Source organism: Felis catus, chromosome E2 (genome assembly GCF_018350175.1).
Source record: "Felis catus isolate Fca126 chromosome E2, F.catus_Fca126_mat1.0, whole genome shotgun sequence".
NCBI lineage: Eukaryota > Metazoa > Chordata > Mammalia > Carnivora > Felidae > Felis > Felis catus.
This window is the reverse complement of record NC_058382.1, coordinates 2,983,726-3,002,444: the sequence shown is the minus strand read 5'-3', so window position 1 is coordinate 3,002,444 and position 18,719 is coordinate 2,983,726. Positions and strand designations below refer to the sequence as shown.

Below are 18,719 nucleotides of genomic sequence, written 5' to 3'. Positions count from 1 at the left end.
TTGACATCTCTATGAAAGCAAGGATCATTTCCAGGTCAAGCGCGATGCTATTATCATTGCCTCTAATAGCATTAGCAATAATTCCTTAAAACCAGCTCAGAGGCAGTCTTATTCCCTTTCCCCCTGTTTGTCCAAACAAGTCCCCTAGTCCTGCTGCCGTTGGGTCCGTAATCAGTGTCAACACACAGCTTTGGGGGAACTTGTCATTGCCGTGCCTTTCATCCTGTGGATTTTTTTTCCCCCACAGCGTATGTTACCTATTCAAAAACCAAAGCTGAAATGAATAAATACAGTGGTGACTATTCAATGCTAATCAGATGCCAAATGCCAGGCTCTGGCCTTTTTTTTTTTTTTTTTTTTTTTTAATTCAAGATTGTGGAGTCCTTCCGACAAGCTCTGGACGGGTACAGTGATGCTTTCCAATGTACTGGTGGGGAAACTGAGGCCAGGAGCAGCGGAGCCATTGGCCAGCAGACAGAGCCTGGGCCAGGACTCCGTGCAACTCTGAGGACTCCAGGCCGCTCTCTGCTCCCTGCCCAGGTAGCTTGAGTGAGCCAGAGCCCTGGTGTCCCATCAGAGCTGAGCTTCTCCACTGCCCACTAGGACCGGACTCGGGGCCGGATGTGTGCACGCAGGGGGCCGAGGGGACTCTGCAGCTGTTCCTCCTGGGTCTCCTGGGAGGGGGGTGAGAGGGGACGCTGGTGCAGGGCTCTGGCTCTCCCCAGCCCCCTGACAGGCTCACCGATGATCCGGGGAGCTTTGCACTTCCCCATTTAGCAACGCCACCCCACAGGGTCACCCGGAGTGACCCGGAGGAGGCAGGTGTGGGTGGGGGAGGCTCCAGTCCTGGCCCCGCGGGGCACACGCCCCTCATCAAAGCTGGCCTCTAGGCCTCCCGCCTGCCCTCTCCTGTGTCTCCTGTCTGCCAGTCCCCAAGGGCTCCTCCAATGACTGTCCTGGCTCAGTCCCTCCTGGCTGAGTGAGTACTCCTCGACAAGTGTCCAAATGCCCCCGTACCTCAGCGTCCTCCTATGAAATGGGAGTAATTGCACATTCTACCCAGAGCATTATTGTTAAAGAAACACTTGACATGCTATATTTTAAATATGTCATATATCGTATATAATAATCTATGTAATATACATGACCATGTGTATAATTATATTATGTATTATATATATCATTATCTATTATATAGAGTATATATCTTATATATATATTATATATATACTAAGTTTTTATTTATTTATTTTGAGAGAGAGAGAGAGGCAGAGAGAGAGAGAGAGAGAGAGAGGGAGAAAGAATCCCAAACAGGCTCCCCACTGTCAGTACACAGCCCGATATCGGGCTTGAACCCATTAACCGTGAGACCATGGCCAAAATCAAGAGTCGGATGCTCAACAGATTGAGTCATTCGGGTGCCCTGTTATTATTTTTTTTTTACATTTATTTATTTTTGAGAGACAGAGCACGAGCAGGGGAGGGGCAGAGAGAGAAGGAGACACAGAATCCGAAGCAGGCTCCAGGCTCCGAGCTGTCAGCACAGAGGCTGACTCAGGGCTCGAACTCATGGACCGCAAGATCGTGCCTGGAGCCAAAGTCAGACACTGTAACCGAGTGAGCCACCCAGTCGTCCTAGGTGCCCTGTTATTCATTTCAAAATGCATTTGTGGGCGCCTGGGTGGCTCAGTTGGTTAAGTGACCGACTCTTGGTTTCTGCTCAGGTCACGGTCTCGCAGTTCATGAGGTCAGGCTCCTTGCTAACAATGCCGAGCCTGCTTGGGATTCCCCCTCTCCCTCTCTCTGCTCCTCCCTCGCTCCTCCCTCTCGCTCCCTCACTCTCACAGTAAATAAATAAATAAAACTTAAAAATGCATTTGCTACATATGTATATATGTATAACTGCTGTAGCCGGTCTCCTTGCATGTTGTTAAATGTTGCATAAATAGTATCACGTCTGTGACCTTCTGCAGCTTGCTTTTGTTTGTGAGTTTCATCTGCACGGGTACTTGGAGCTCAAGCTCTTTCCCTTGCAAAGATGTTGCATATTCTAGTGTATGAACACGCTCTCGTTGATGGACCCATTCTTCCGATGAGGGACACTTTACCTTTCCTCCAATATTGTGCTCTTTCAAGCAGGGTTGCAAAAAATATTTGCAGACACGTTGCCTTGTGCTCAAGGGCCCACTTTCTCTGGTCCTGCCACATGCTCTCCAAGGCAGTTGTATCTGGCATTGACCTTTTGTTGTTATTTTTTTGAGTTCACAGGCCCCTTTGAGAATCTGAAGAAAGACATAGAGACTTGCACTGCCCAACACAGAAGCCACCAGCCACGTGTGGCTCTTAAGCACTTGAAATGTGGCTGGTCCAAACTGAGAACTCCTGTGAGTGTCAAATTGACCTTGGATTTCAAAGACTTAGCACCAAAAAGAGAATGTAAACGATCTCCCTGATGGTTTTCATATTAATTGCATGATGACCTGATAATGTTTGGGATGTACGGTCGATTGCGCCAATCGTGGATTTCGTGTTTGCAAACTCGCCTACTCCCTAAAAATTTTCTGTAGCCCTCATATCAAGTCCCGGCACTCTGATGGGCGTGTGCGGGGCTGCAAAAGATCTGAGCCACCAACACCCACGTCTCCAGCTGTGGCGGTGCACGGAGACCCTCTGCCTTCTTGCCTCACCTCTCGCCCTGTTAACGAGTGTCCTTTCTGCAGCCTGGTTAGTGCCACATTGTCCGCAGTCTGGTGCCTTTCGTGGCTGATTTTGCGGTTTAAACTGGCCCCCAAACACAACGCTGTAGTGCTGTCTGGTGCTCCTGAGCTCGAGGAGGCTGTGATGTGCCTTTCAGAGAAATATCTGTGTTAGGTAAGCTTCGTTCGGGGGCACGAGTTCCCTGGGCTGGTGGCTGGGATTTAAATGTTAGCGAATCAACAATATATCGGAAGTGAGGCGTCTTTACACAGAACACACGTAAAACAAGCTTGCGTGTTGATCCGTTAACGAAAATACTATGACTTGGGCTCCCAGGAAACTAATCCCGTATCCCCACCCCGGGGGGCAATGGTTCCATATTCACTAATTCAGCATTCACTTTATAGACCATAACCGGCACAAATACGGAGAATCAACTGTATCAAGTAATTCCAGTAACAAAGAGACACTAAATTAAATGAAATAAAACATCAAAATTATTTTTGCCTTGTTTCTTCTTTTACTATTGGAAGAACGGAGGCACAATTTGGCAGACAGCATCCAGGATTACTGACCCTGCTGGATCTCTCTAGAAGTCTAGAGACCATGGGTTAAAAATCATTGCTTTCTCCATGTCTACGGGGCTTCAGGCCAAGGTCCCTCACTTATGTGGACCATATATGGACCACCTTCCTCCTGGCCTCCTGTCTCTCCCCCCTGGAGGTCTCACCCACCACCCCAAACACATCTGATACCCAGAGACTGTCCCTCTCCTTCTCATTAGCCTCCCATGGCTCCCTATTACCCTTGGGATCAAGTCCAAGCTCCCCAGCCTGGCCTCTGAGCCCTTCTGGAGTTGGAATTTGCATCTTATCTGCCGCCCCGCCCTATCGCACCCGACACCAGAGTTGCACTTACGGTCCCCTGGAGCCCGCTGGATTCTCTCGCCCTGTCCTCAGGAAATGTGTGTGGAATGAGACTGACGGATGGCCGGGGTGCACTTGTAATGGCTTCGTAAATCCCGCGTGATTAACGATAATTATAGCAGCATTTACTGAACTCTGTGTATTACCAGCCCCTGTGCTAATCCTCACAGCAGTCGGGAAAGGTAGGCCCTATTATTAGCTCTGTTTTATAGTTGAGGGAAGGGAGACTCTCACAGAGATTAAATCTCTTGCTCTGTGTCCCGCTCGCTCGGGGTCAACGGCACAGTTGGACTCCACCTGTCACCCCACCCCCTCCCCCGGCCGCTCTGGGGTATACAGATGTTTGCAGGCCAGGAGCTAGGGACCGATGCACGTCAAGGTTGCTGAGTTCTCGTTTCCACTCAAATTCAACACGCGTTTCCCAGGGATTGAGCTGGAGCAAAACCCAGCAGATGGGTTCTGTCCCTGGGGGGGGGGGGGGGGGGGGTGCGGGGGAGGAGTCTAGAAAGTGGCCTGGACACGGATGTAAGCAATCATGAAACAAGGTGTCATCTGTTCTCATGGAGGTGACAGAGTGGGGCCCAGAGGTGATTCTGAAAAGTCCTGATGGGACAACGGGTTGGGGAGAAGGAGGCCTCTGAGCAGAGGCCCGTCCTATCTGGGATTCCAATTAAGACAGGGGCACCTGGGTGGCTCAGTCGGTCGAGCGTCCGACTTCGGCTCAGGTCATGATCTCGCCGTCAGTGAGTTCGAGCCCCGCGTCGGGCTCTGTGCTGACAGCTCAGAGCCTGGAGCTGCTTCGGATTCTGTGTCTCCCTCTCTCTGACCCTCCCCTGTTCACGCTCTCTCAATAATAAATAAACGTTTAAAAAAATTTTTTTAAAAGACAGCAGCGCCTGGCTGGCTCAGTCCGTGTAGAGCGTGCGACTCTTGATCTCAGGGTGGAGAGTTCGAGCCTCACGTCGGGCGTGGAGCCTACTTTAAAAGAAAACAAAACAGGGGCGCCTGGGTGGCTCAGTCGGTTAAGCGTCCGACTTCAGCTCGGGTCACGATCTTGCAGTCTGTGAGTTCGAGCCCCGCGTTGGGCTTTGGGCTGATGGCTCAGAGCCTGGAGCCTGCTTCACATCATGTGTCTCCCTCTCTCTCTGCCCCTCCCCCGTTCATGTGCTGTCTCTGTCTCAAAAATAAATAAACATTAAAAAAAATTTTTTTGGGGGGCGCCTGGGTGGCGCAGTCGGTTAAGCGTCTGACTTCAGCCAGGTCACGATCTCGCGGTCCGTGAGTTCGAGCCCCGCGTCGGGCTCTGGGCTGATGGCTCAGAGCCTGGAGCCTGTTTCCGATTCTGTGTCTCCCTCTCTCTCTGCCCCTCCCCCGTCCATGCTCTCTCTCTCTCTCTCTCTCTCTCTCTGTCCCAAAAATAAATTAAAAAGTTAAAAAAAATTAAAAAAAAATTTTTTTTAAATAAAAAAAAATAAAAGAAAACAAAACAAATTAAGACAAACAGATGAGTTGGATAACTGGGGAATGCCTACCCGGTATGATGTATCAGGCAGAATTGCAGGTTCTGGGGGTACAGCCGAGAGCGATAGGAGCAACAATCCTTGTCCTCAAAGGCAAATCCAGAGACCGGAATCGGATGAGTGGTTGCCCAAGGCTTGGAGGGGACGGGGTGAGGCAATGCTTCGAGGGGGTATTTTGGCGGGGGTGGGGGGTGGGGGGACAGGAGTGTTCTAAAATTGATCATAGTGGGGTGCCTGGGTGGCTTAGTCGGTTGAGAATCTGACCGGCTCAGGTCATGATCTCACGGTCTGTGAGTTCAAGCCCCGCATCGGGCTCTGTGCTGACAGCTCAGAGCCTGGAGCCTGCTTCCGATTCTGTGTCTCCCTTTCTCTCTGCCCCTTCCCTGCTTGCACTGTCTCTCTCTCTTCCCCTCTCCCCCTCTCAAAAATAAATAAATACAGGGGCACCTGGGTAGCTCAGTTGGTTGGGCGTCCAACTTTGGTTCAGGTTATGATCTCGCGGTCTGTGAGTTCGAGCCCCGCGTCGGGCTCTGTGCTGACAGCTCAGAGCCTGGAGCTGCTTCGGATTCTGTGTCTCCCTCTCTCTCTACCCCTCCCCTGCTCTCTCTCTCAGTAATGAAATGTGTAGTATGAGAATAATATCTCGATAAGGGAATCGAACAAAGCCCGTGCTCTGGCGGAGCACGTGTCCCAGCGAGGCCCCAGTGAACTGGGCAGAGTGGACACCCAGCTCAGTTGAGCTTCCCCTCCTCCTGTACACAGCACACCTATTTTCAGCAATAATCACAGAATAACCATCAGCTTCGTTTTCTTGATTTGTGGGGTTTTTTAATTCCTTTTTTTTTTTTTAATTAATCGACTTTACTTTTTAGAGCCGTTTTAGGTTCACAGCAAAATGAGAGGAAGATACAGAGACTTCCCGTCGCCCTCCTGCCTCCACTCATGCACCCCGCCCCCCATTAGCAAATCCCCCACCAGGGGGTACATTTGTCACAGTTGATGGCCTTTGTTGACTGGTCATAATCATGGGAAGTCTACAGTTCAGGGTTTGTTCTTAGGGTTGGACGTCGTAGGGTTTGGACACACATCCTGATATGTACATTACAGTACAACACGGAGTAATTTCACTGCCCTAAAAGCCCTCTGTGCTCCCCCCGCCCCCCGCCCTCCCCTGATCTTTTCACTGTCTCCAGTTTTGCCTTTTCCAGAACGACCTCCAGTTGCACCCCTCCTGTATGTAGGAAGCCTTTTCAGCTTGGCTTCTCCCCCTCGGAACTGTGCATTTAAGGTTCCTCCTTTTTGTGACTTGATCGCTCATTTGTTTTTAGCACCGGATAACATCCCGTAGTCCGGAGGGGCCCTGTTTGCCCCTTCACCTACTGAAGCGTCTCTCCGATTCTTGCCAACGGCAACATTGAATACAGCTGCCGCACACATCCCCGTAGGGGTTGTTGGGTGCATGTAACTTTTTTTACTCATTCCAGGGGACACTAAGGAGCGTGACTGCTGGGCGTGTCTCTCTTAAATACAACACAACTGTTTTTAGGAACCATCATTCGTCATTTTTTTTTTCTTGCTACCTATATTTTTTTCAGTTGAAAACAATCAGACATGGAAAAGAAGGACACGTTGCAGTTTTAGAGATGTCGGTTCAAGCCGAGCACGTTATGTCAGGGTATGAGCTCAAAGGTGCATTTCAATAAAAAATATTACATCACACGGCCGGCGCTCTGCCTCTCGGTTTGGAACTGGATATGCAGATACCAGATGCAAGGGTGACAGAGAAGGTCAGATCCCCGGTTATTCAGGTTCTAGTTCTTTGCCTTTATTATTGTTTGTTGTTGTTGTTTATTTATCTATTTTGAGAGAGAGAGAGAGAGAGAGAGAGAGAGAGAGGATCCCGAGCCGAAACCAAGAGTTGGACACTTAACCAACTGAGCGCCCCCACCCCCGCCAGCGCCCCCAGACTGCCATTTTAAATATAGCAGGACCACATAGCTGCACAGATGCGGACTGCATCTGAAGTGACCTTGGACTATCCGGTCCTCAGGAACTTACTATCAAAATGAGCACATGTAGTGGAGTCTGCATGCATCGATGCCGGCTGTAAACTGGAATTCTCTGAATTAACTTCCACATGCAATACAGCGCTTTATTAAAGGATAGGGAATAAAAAAATAAAACGTGCAGGGCGCCTGGGTGGCTCAGTCGGTTGAGCTTCTGACTTCGGCTCAGGTCATGATCTCACGGTTTGTGAGTTCAAGCCCCGCATCGGGCTCTGTGCTGACGATTCAGAGCCTGGAGCCTGCTTTGAGTTCTGTGTCTCCCTCTCTCTCTGCCCCTCCCCTGCCCAAGCTCTGTCTCTCTTTCTCGCTTAAAAATAAATAAACATTAAAAAAAATAAAACATGCTAATTATATCTATGAATATATACACGTAGTATATATATATATATTTCTATATGTATTCTGTATCTATATACATGTACGTATATATTTAATATATATCATATCTAAAACTCCATGGTAACATCAGCAGCAAAGGTTCAGAACTTAGACCGATAAAAGATGTTTTGCACAGAGAGGTCTCTATCCCGGACACTGTTTACCATTGCTGGGGCATGACATAAGTGAAACATGGACCCAATGTTTAGTTTGGTTTTATTCTTGTTTTTTTAAAAATTTTTTTAATGTTTATTTATTTTTGAGAGAGAGAGAGAGAGACAGAGTGTGAGTGGGGGAGGGGCAGAAAGAGAAGGAGACACGGAATCCGAAGCAGGCTCCAGGCTCTGAGCTGTCAGCACAGAATCCGACATGGGGCTTGAACCCATGAACTGTGAGATCATGAACTGAGCTGAAGTCGGACGTTTAACCGACTGAGCCACCCAGGCGCCCCAGTTTTATCCGTGGTTTTATATCCGACGCGCCCTGATTGCCTGCATCCAGGGCGGGCGGCTCCCGCTGCTGCCCCGATGGCCCACCACTGAGGGGAGATCCCACTCGGCAGGCAGAAAACAGGAAGTGGTTGAGGATGTGGGGAAACAGGCCCCCCCCCACCCCCGGGCTCTGCTGCTGGGCGTGTAGCTCGCCCTTCCGGCCAGTGGGGTGAAAGACCTGAGTGAACATGGGACCCCCACGCCTGAGGACTCCTCCTGTGGGTGTATCGTTCCTGACAGATTCTCCCACAGAAGGCGATCGCGTGTGCTGGCTACCTCCCCTCCGTCCACCTGTCTCCTCTCTGTCCAGGTGAGCCCTTCTGACCGGACCAGGTGGGCTTCTGCTCAGGCTCAGCCAACGGGAAGCATCACTGGTGGAAGGTGATTGGAAGGTAGGGGGCAAGTGACAGTAAGGTCTGCCGCCAGTTTGGCAGTGACAGTGACCTTGAGCAACTCACGTCCCCTTTGTAAGCCTCAGTTTCCCCCTCTGCAAAGTGGGGGTGGGGTGAGTTACAGCCTCAGGTCATTTGTCGAACAGCTATTTGCTGTGTATCTACTGTGTGTCAGGCACTGTGCTGGGTGCCGGGGACCCAGTGATGAGCCACACGGGCACCTTTACATTCTAGCGAGGGGTGGTGGGTGGCCAATTTGTAAACCAAACGAATTAGTAAATGAGGAGAAAACAGTGAGGGTGGTGGCCTTATCCTCACCCAAAAGATGTGGAGACAGTCACTGAGAAATAGTTCGTCAGATGATGTACCAAAGAACAACAACAAACTTAAGCACCTGCTTTGCGCCAGGCGATACCCTAGGCTCTAGGAAGCCAGTGATACCCAGCCAAGATCTGCACGCTGGTAGACTGCACATGCGGACAGGGCTGGCGCTGGGGATCAAATTGTGCCCCCCACCAAAAAACAAACAAAACAAAGCAAAACAAAAAACACGTGGTTGAGCCCCCAGTACCTCGGAAAGTGACCACATTTGCAAATAGGATCACCTATTTGCAAAAAAGGATGCAGTTCGTTAAGGGGAGGTCATAAGGGAGTCGGGCGGTTTCCTCCACGATTTCCCCCCAGAACACGGTGGGAAGACGGTCATGTGAGGCCACCGGCACGTGGAGCTGCAGGTGGGGTACAAAAGTGATGAGTCTACAAGCCACAGATGGCTGGCAAACCACCAGGAGCCAGGCAGAGGCGAGGAAGGATCTCCCTGCGGGTTTCAGAGGGAGCTCAGCCTTGCTCCCTCTTGGACTTCTAACCTCCGCAACTGTGAGAGAGGATACATTTCTGTTGTTTGAAGCCACCTGGCTTGCGATGCTTTGTTGCAGTGGCCCCGGCAAACTACTACAGCCAGATGGACGTATTTGAAACAATTAAACAATTAAACCCACCGACTTTAGACAGTGAGTACCATCAAGGAAACAAAACAGATCACATTTGTTGGCTCTGCTGTGTAGCAGATGACCACAAATGTAGCAGTTTCAAAGAACCAACCCCCTCCCCATCAGCTCCTAGCACCTGTGAGTCAGAAGCCGAGGCACCAGGGGGCGCCTGGGTGGCTCAGGTCATGATCTTGTGGTTCGTGGGTTCGAGCCCTGCATTGGGCTCTGTGCTGACCGCTCAGAGCCTGGAGCCTGCTTTGAGTTCTATGTTTCCCTCTCTCTCTGCACCTCACCTGGTCGCTCTCCGACTCTCTCAGAAGTAAATAAATCTTTTTAAAAAATTTTTTTAAAAAGGAAGCTGAGGCACCAATGACTAGGTTCTCTGCTCAGGGAAAACTCTGAGAGTCTCCTTTCCTTGCTGCTAGTTGGGCAGAATCCACTCTCAGTTCTCGGAGGCTGCTTGCATTCTCTGGGGTGGCATCCCCTCCTCCCTCAAAGCTAGGAACGGAGCATCTCCCTCTTGTTGAATTCCCCCTCACGCTCTGAATCTTTTCTCCATCCGTTTTATGGGGTCGGCTGATTAGGCCAGGCCCACCAAAGATCATCTCCCTAGCTTTTTTCTTTTTTATTTATTTTGAAGGAGAGAGAGAGCAAGTGGGGGAGGGGCACAGAGAAGGGAGAGAATCCCAAGCAGGCTCTGCACCCTGATGCAGGGCTCAAACCCATGAACCATGAGATCATGACCTGAGCTGAAGTCAGACGCTTAACTGACTGAGCCACCCAGGTGCCCCGTTCATTCTTGTGACTTTTGTCTGTTTGTACCTCTTATTCCTTTTATCTATTTCTCCCGTTCCTCCGCCGCCCTGCCCCCTGGCAGCCAGCGGTTTCTTCTCTGTATTCATGAGTCTGTTTCTGTTCTGTTTTGTTTTTTTAGGTCCCACATATGAGTGCCATCACCTGTCTTGCTCTGCCTGACTTATTTCACGGGGCATAATGCCCTCCAGGTGCATTCACGTTGTCTGATTTGGAATCTTAATGCCACGTGCAGTGTCCCCTTCACAGCAGCACCTATGTGAGCTTGGGGAGGAGGCGTGTGTGCCCCGGGGTGGCGGGGGAGAGCAGGAATCTTGGGAGCCATCTGAGATTTCTGCCCTACAACGAGGGATCGGTGGAGACGGGAGGAGGTAGGGAGGGCCTCCTAGAGGAAGCATAAAGGGAAAGACAAGGGAGTCATCCCAGGCAAAGAGAAGCGTCCATCCAAGGCCGTGAGATGGGAAGGCTGGCAGGTGCCGTGAGCCTGCGGAGCTGTTCCGGGGAAAAGAGCAGCCAGTGCACTGGAGAATGGGCACGATAGTAAATAGTAGCTACAATTGTTACTCTGATACTAGAAGTCTGGAGGCGGCCAGTCTGGGAGGACTCGCTTTCTCTCTCTGGCACCCCCCCCCCCCGTGACCTTGGGTGGGTCACTTCTCTCTCCCTGGCTCCACATCTGGTGCCGGCAACGCCTCTCTTCCTCCCGCCCCCCCCCCCACCTCCTTGAGACAACAGAGCTGAGTCGGGAGGAGGGCACAAGTTGGGCACAGCCCCAGCGGTGGGAAAGGAGGGCGGCCGGGGCTCGGGAAGCTGGGCGGGTGGCAGCAAATTTGTATGTGGTGCAGGTCTGTGCCAGGCACAGTGCTGGGCGTGGTGAGATAAGGGGCCCAGGAAGAGCCCGGACTTGGCCTCTGGGGCTGAATTCCAAACCGCCCCCCAGGAGGCCGGGAGCAGGCAGTGGAAACCGCCCACCGTGGGCTTGGTGCCCGGAAGGAAGGCAGAGCCTCCACGGTCCTGGATGCCTGTGGGTCGGCGGCTTGGAGCCTGGGAGCCCCAGAGCCCCTCTGCAAGGGGAGGGCGTCCCTGCTCCGACTCATGTGCTGGGTCCTATGGCTCCTATGGACCACATCTCAAAGTGCCCCTCCTCAGAAGCCCTCCGGGACCACGGAGCCAAAGTCACAGCTTGAACCAGAAGCCCCTGCTTCTCCAGCAGCACCGCTTTATTCTTTCTCTCTCTCTTTTAAATGTTTATTTATTTTTGAGAGAGAGAGAGAGAAAGAGAGAGAGGGAGACACAGAATCGGAAGCAGGCTCCGGGCTCTGAGCCATCAGCACGGAACCCGACGCGGGGCCCAAACCCACGAGCCATGAGATCATGACCTGAGCTGAAGTCGGAAGCTCAAGGACTGAGCCCCTCCAGGCGGCCCTGCTTTATTCTCTCTCGATGGCATTGATACAGGTGGATCTCAATGTTGTGTGGGACCATAATATACATTTATATGAAATAAATAACATTGTATGGGAGTGTAAACATAAACGTCCCTGAGTGCATATGGATACAAATAAGTAAGTAAATAAATAAATAAATAAATAGGGGTAGGAGACAGAACAGTCTTCAAAACTGTATCCGGATGCTTCTCCCTCCCCTCCCCTCCCCTCCCCTCCATGTGGGCTGTGCTCCATGACTTGTGCAGAGTGAAAGGGGGAGGGGTCGCTTTACAGTGAAGACACCTGGCAATCAGCACTCGTCCCTGTCTGCCAGGTGACCAGGGCGGCACCATCCGTGGTCAGTCAAGTGGATCCATGTGCTCCCCCTCCCCCCACACCACCCCCTCTGAGAGGACGTGCTAAGAAAAGCACTTCGCCGGCTGGCTTCGGGTTTCTCCCCAGGACGCCCCAAAGCGGTCAAAGTCCTCAAAACCCAAGGCAAGTTTGGGAAATGATCACAGACCAGCGGAGACTTGAGAAGGCATGACAGAGGCCGGGTGGTACCCCGGGTGGGGTCCTGGAACAGAAAAGGGGCATCAAGGGAAAATGAGCTAAATCTGAGTAATGCCTCGTGTTTGGTTGACAGCAGTCTAGTGGCTTTGGTTCCTGGGTTTTGAGAGATGCGCTGTGGTAACGGGAGAGGGTAGCGCGAGGGGGCCCTGACTCGGGGACACATGGGAAGTCCCCGGACTATCACTGCAAATTCTCTGTAAACCGAAAACTTCTAAAAAGAAAAAGTTATTTATTTTTAATGTTTTTTTTTAATTTATTTTTTTGAGAAAGAGTGATGGGAGACAGAACATGAGCAGGGGAGGGGCAGACAGAGAGGGAGACACAGAATCCGAAGCAGGCTCCAGGCTCTGAGCGGTCAGCACAGAGCCCGACGCAGGGCTCCAACTCATGAGCCGTGAGATCATGACCTGAGCCGAAGTCGGAAGCTTAACCGACCGAGCCACCCAGGTGCCCCAAGGAAAGCTTATTTAAAACGCAAACCAGGGGCGCCTGGGTGGCTCGGTCGGTCGAGCGTCCGACTTCGGCTCAGGTCATGATCTCACGGTCCGTGAGTTCGAGCCCCGTGTCGGGCTCTGTGCTGACAGCTCGGAGCCTGGAGCCTGTTTCCGATTCTGTGTCTCCCTCTCTCTCTGCCCCTCCCCTGTTCATGCTCTGTCTCTCTCTGTCTCAAAAATAAATAAACGTTAAAAAAAATTTTAAAAAAATAAAAAAAATAAATAAATAAAACGCAAACCAGGTGGGCTTAACAGAAACTTTGCCCCCCTCCTCACTAGTTAATTCTCCAAACAGAAGCCAGAGGGAATCTGTTAAATGAGGAGAGGAGTCTGTGCCATTCAGGGGGTACGTATTCCCCAACATTTATCAAATGGTAACACGGAAAATGAATGCATTTCACTGTATTTAAATTTTACCAAGGACAAGAAGCTTAAACAAATATTTGATATCTTGTTACAATATGCATGCCCACGGCAGTGTTTAGGGGGTGATATGAACTAATATTTGCAAATTGCTTTGAAATGATTTTTTTTTAAGGTAGATATATGGGATCTGTCTGTAACTTCCACTCAATTTTTCTGGAAACGTAAAACTGCTCACCAAAGGAAAGTGTATTAAATTTTAAAAAGATGAATGTTGGATAGATTGCTGGACGGACAAATGAAAGGATAGATGGATAGGACACGAAGCAAATAGAGCAAAATGCTCATTGTAGACTCTCTTGGGTTAGTGTATGTATTTACTTTCTAATTCTTTCCACTTTTTTTTTCATTTTATTTATTTTAGAGACAGTGTGAGCAAGCAGGGGAGAGGGGCAGAGGGAGAGAGAATCCTAAGCAGACTCCGTGCTCAGCACAGAATCTGGTACAGGGCTTGATCCCATGACCCTGGGATCATGACCTGAGCCAAAATCAAAAATCAGACTCTCCACCGACTGAGCCACCCAAGCACCCAATTTTTTCCATTTTCTATGTGTTTTAAGATTTTCAAATGTTGGAGCACCTGGCTGGCTGTCGGTGAAGCATCTGACTCTTAATAACAGGGTCCTGAGTTTGAGCTCTATATAGGCATAGAGTTTAATTTAAAAAAAAAATTTTTTTAAGGGCGCCTGAGTGGCTCAGTCAGTTAAGCATCCAACTTCAGCTCAGATCATGATCTCACGGTTCACCAGTTGAAGCCTCACATCAGGCTCTAGTGCTGACAGCTCAGAGCCTGAAGCCTCCTTCGGATTCTGTGTTTGTGTGTGTGTGTGTGTGTCTCTCTCTCTGCCCCTCCCTTCTCATGCTCTCTCGCTCTCTCTCTCTCCCTCTCAAAAATAAATAAACATTAAAAAAAATTAAATTTTTTTCCCAGTATTAACTTGTGCCAGCCTCCACATGATCCCCACTCCCCAGGGCTCTCTTTCCATGTCATGTGGAGTAGAAATCAAACTCTTCATGGTTTCTCTACCAGATCTGGACCCCCCGATTCTCCCTGATTTCTTCCCCCTGTCTCCCTCCTTCTCCCTCCTTCCTGGTGCCCTCTGTGCTCCCTGAACACATCAGTCACCTTCCTGCCTAGAGCCTTTGCACCAGCTGTGCCCCTCCCCGGGACTCATCTCCTTCAGTTCCTGCTCCAATGCCTCCCCCGTCCCACACCTTGCTCCACACCATGTGTCCTCTCCTAAGCTGTTTTTTTCTAATTTTAAAAGAGTTTATATATTTATTTTGAGAGAGAGAGGGAGAGCGCCTGAGAGAGGGAGGAAGAGAATCCCAAGCAGGTTCTGCACAGTCAGCACAGAGCCTGACGTGGGGCTTGATCTCATGAGCTGCCAGATCATGACCTGAGCTGAAACCCATAGTTGGATTCTTCACCGACTGAGCCACCCAGGTGCCCACTAAGATGTTTTGTATAGTTTACCTTCTTTGTTTGGCTTTGTGTCTGTCTCCTGCCACTACCATGGAAGCCCCATGTGGGAAGGGATTTGGGTCGGTTTCATTAACCAGGGAGTGATCAGCACCTAGGACAGTGCCCAGCACATAGTGGGGGCTCATTAAATACCCGCTGAATCCATGACCTACGTGTATTGGTCAATCTGTGCTTCTTGCCAAAACGTAACCTTGTCTGATGTTCTCCCCACCTAGAGCCCGGTACTTTGCACAGAGCCAAGAGTTGTAAGATGGGGGCACCTGGGTGGCCCAGTCGGTTAAGTATCCGACTTTGCTCAGGTCATGATCCCTCCGTTCAAGGGTTCTATCCCCGCGTCAGGCTCTGCACTGACAGCATGAGTTTGCTTCAGATTCTCCATCTCTCTCTCTCTCTCTCTCTCTCTCTCTCTCTCTCTGCCCCTCCCCGCCCTCTCTCTGTTCCCCCCAAATAAATATTAAAAAAAGAGTTTTAGGATGAATGAATGAATGAACGAATGAACAGGGTAAGAATGAATCTTTGTATAAGGGCTAAGAGCACAGGCTTTGTCATCGCAATGCTTGGAGATGTACCCAGATCGTCTCCTTACCAGCCAACAGACCCCGGGCGTGTCAGTTCACTGAGCTTCCTTCTCCGGATAATGGAGCCCCCATGGGGAACCCTCATATCTCCCTGATGGGATGTAAGTGGTGTGGCCGCTTTGGGAAACAGTTCTGACAGTTTCTTAAAAAGTGTGTCATGAGCTTTTCACACAGCCTAACAATTCTGCTCCTGGGAGTGTGCCCAAGAGAACAAAACCCATGTCCGCAGGAAGGGTCGTCCCATGTCTTCTCAGTGGGACGATTCATAACAGGCGGAGAGCAGACACGACCCGGGTGTCCATCAGCAGATGAATGGCCGAACACAATGCGATATGCCCTGCAAGGGGACGTTACTCAGCCATAAAGAGAATGAAGTACTGGTAAAATGTGCAGTGTGGACGAACCGTAAAGACAGTATGCTGAGTGAAAGAAGCCAGACGTGGGAGGCCACCTATTGTATGATCCATTGATAGGAACTGCCCAGGCAAGGCGAATCTGTTAAGACATAAAGTAGATTCGTGGTTGCCTGGGGCTGGGAGTGGGGATGGGAAGTGACTGTTACTGGGCACAGGAGATCTTTTGGGGATGCTGGATATGCTCTATCATTTGATTTTGGTGATAGTTGCACAATCCTGTAAACGTACTAAAAGTCATTGAGTTGTGCACTTAAAATGAGCAAATTCTATGCGGTGGGGGAGGGGGGAAATTATCTCAATAAAGCTGTTTAAGAAAAAAAAAATTGGAGAGCGTCTGGCTTCGGCTCAGGTCACGATCTCTCAGTTCCTGGGTTTGAGCCCTGCGTAGGGCTCTGTGCTGATGGCTCAGAGCCTGGAACCTGCTTCGGATTCTGTTGTCTCCCTCTCTCTCTGCCCCTCCCCTGCTCGCCCTCTGTCTCTCTCTCTGTCTCTCTCTCTGTCTCTCTCTCTGTCTCTCTCTCTCAAATAAACATTTAAAAAATTAAAAAGAAAAAAATTGGAGCCCATAACAGTGTGTACCTATTGATGGTGTTAAAGATTAAATGAGATGTAGGGTAAATACCCAAGAAATGTGTTTGTATGATTATGAACACACGTGATTGAGGTCACGTGTGCAAACTGCTCAGCGCAAGGAACGAGTAGCCTGCAGGGTTTGATTCATGAACAGCAGTAGTATCACCCCCCAAGAATAGTAACCATGCGCGTGTTGTATCATTTTCTGTGCGTGTCCCACATATCAGTTTTCTCGTCTGCAAAGTGGGAGGCCTGGGCTTCAGCTTTAGGGAACTTTTCTCACCCTAAATTCTGTATTTTCTTCTAGGAATGTTTCTCTCCAATACAGCAGATCCTCAAGGCAGAGTAAGTGGGGATGGGGGGAGAGGAGGAGGGTGGTGGGCAAACCCATGGAGGGGTGGGGGTATGATGCCTTGGGGCCTGGACACCGGGATGCATGTAAGGAGGGGATCGTGTGCCTGGGCGCTGATCCTAAGGGTTATGTCGGCCTGGTTAAGGGTGTTCAGGGTGTAGAGCTGGTCCAGCCTGGGTTCAAATTCCATGCCCGCTATTTCCTAGCTATGAGATTTTGGACAAGGGACTCCCCTCTCTGAATGTTGTTTTGCCCCTAGAAAAGGGTAAGGATGTTTCCTAATTCCCAATGGAGTGGTGAGGATTCCCTGAGATCGTGTCTATACCAGCCTGGGAAGATAAGAAAGCAACGACAGCAATGACTTCCCTCCCTGGTGGCAACCGCTGTTTTTCAGCCTTTTCCACAAAGTACCCCGATGAATACAAAGGACTCAATTCATGGTGGTGATTTCCAAAGTAGGACAAATGACTTCACTTTAATCCTGTTTGCCTCTTCTGTAAAGTGGGCTATATAACCCCCTCCGTCAATGAGCTGTATCAGTGGGGTTGTGCTGAAAATGTGTCTGGCCCTTGTAGGTGCTCGCTAAATGGTAGCCCCTGTTTGGATGCGGTACTAGGGAGTCGCTGAAGGTTCCTGGGGAGGGAAGTAGCTTTGATGTCATGAACGCACACCCCAGCTCCCCAGCTGCTCACACCTGAGGCTTAGTTGCAGGATCTAGTTTGTTGGAGAACTGTCTCATTTGGAAACCCTAATTTATTTGTGCCAATATTCCATTATTGTCCACGTCGTCTGCTGGTCTTCAGTTCCATGAGGCTGGTGCCCAGGTGGTCTCACTCATCACTCTGCTCCTAGCATCCAGGCCTGGGTGGTGCTGTGACAATCAAACAGATGACCTTTGTTGAATGCCTACTATGTGCCAGGCACTGTTCCAAGGGCTCAGCCAAGATGTGTTAAATCTTTCACAAGGGGGGAATTCTCCACAGCTCTGAGTCAGTTATCTCCTTTCCTAGACCCTCAACCTCCGTCCTTCTGGCTTCCCTCCCTCCTGCCTGCTCCTGCCTGGTGTTTCCATCACACCAGGGCATGACCTTCCCTCCCAAAGCCTCCGTTTGTTGCCCTGGAAAACCAGGATGATCTCACCCCTCTTTTCCTGGCCTTACAGGCATAAAGATGCCTAAGTGGTCGATGTCATTGTTTGCAAAGGGCAAGAGAGAGCCACTGAAGGTGCTGGAGGAAGGCAGGATGTCAACAGAAGGAAAGGGAAGGGGTTTAAAGAAGACTGGCTTGGACACACCCTTCCCCCTCTACTCCTTAAGACCCAAACAAATGGGTGTGTGTGTGGGGGGGGGGGGGGGGAACATTAAAAAGTTTGCAGAAAATGACACTTCCCCCCCCCCAACCCCCAATTCCTTGTGGTTTCTCAAACATGCAGCACCAACCCACCTCACAGCATTTGTCCCTGCTGTTCCCTCCACCCGGTTCTTCATTCAGGTCAAAGGTCATCTCACCAGAGGGTGAGATGCTCACTCATCACAGCACCATGTGGTTTTCTCAGAAACCCTTACTGATATCTGTTGCTCTACAGCAGATCGGTTTATTATCTGGACCAGCTCTGTCCCGAGACAACTTCTTGCAATGATAGAATGTTCTAGATCTGTGCTGTCCAACAGGGCAGACCCAGCCGCCCGCCACACGGGGCTCCTGAACACTGAGGAACTGAACTTGTATCCGTTCTTAACTGTTTTACTTCAAATGTATTTACTTGTTCTAAATCTAAATAGAAACAGCCATGTGTGGCTGGTGGCTAAACTCTATTGGGTGGTGCAGATCTAGAATCCCAGCTCCTCATAGTGGGGGCACTGGTTTTCTCCTCTCCAGCACCCCAGGGGCCCATCGTTGTGTCTGCCAGATGTTTGCTGAAGGAACGCACGAAGAGGGGGCGCCTGGGTGGCTCAGTCGGTTAGACGTCTGACTCTCGGTTTCCGCTCAGGTCATGATCTCACGGTTTCTGAGTTTGAGTCCCTGTTGGGCTCTGTGCTGGCAGTGTGGAGACTGCTTGGGATTCTCTCTCTCCCTCTTTCTCTCTGCCCCTCCCCCCCCCAGTGCTGTCTCCGTCGCTCTCAAA

At 50.3% G+C, this 18,719-nt stretch overlaps 1 long non-coding RNA gene across 2 annotated transcripts; it reads left to right on the top strand.

The window, feature by feature from the left end:
- The first annotated feature begins 3,751 nt into the window (after positions 1–3,751).
- On the top strand, positions 3,752–18,645 carry LOC109494714. Of its 2 annotated transcripts, XR_006590541.1 has the most exons (5): positions 3,752–3,805; positions 8,389–8,470; positions 10,394–10,463; positions 16,550–16,587; positions 18,473–18,645. It is a non-coding gene; the product is annotated as an uncharacterized LOC109494714 (long non-coding RNA). The 2 variants fall into 2 exon arrangements; XR_002149723.3 differs by lacking the exons at positions 16,550–16,587; positions 18,473–18,645 and adding an exon at positions 12,034–12,469 and having other exon boundaries at positions 10,394–10,531.
- The last annotated feature ends 74 nt before the right edge of the window (positions 18,646–18,719 follow it).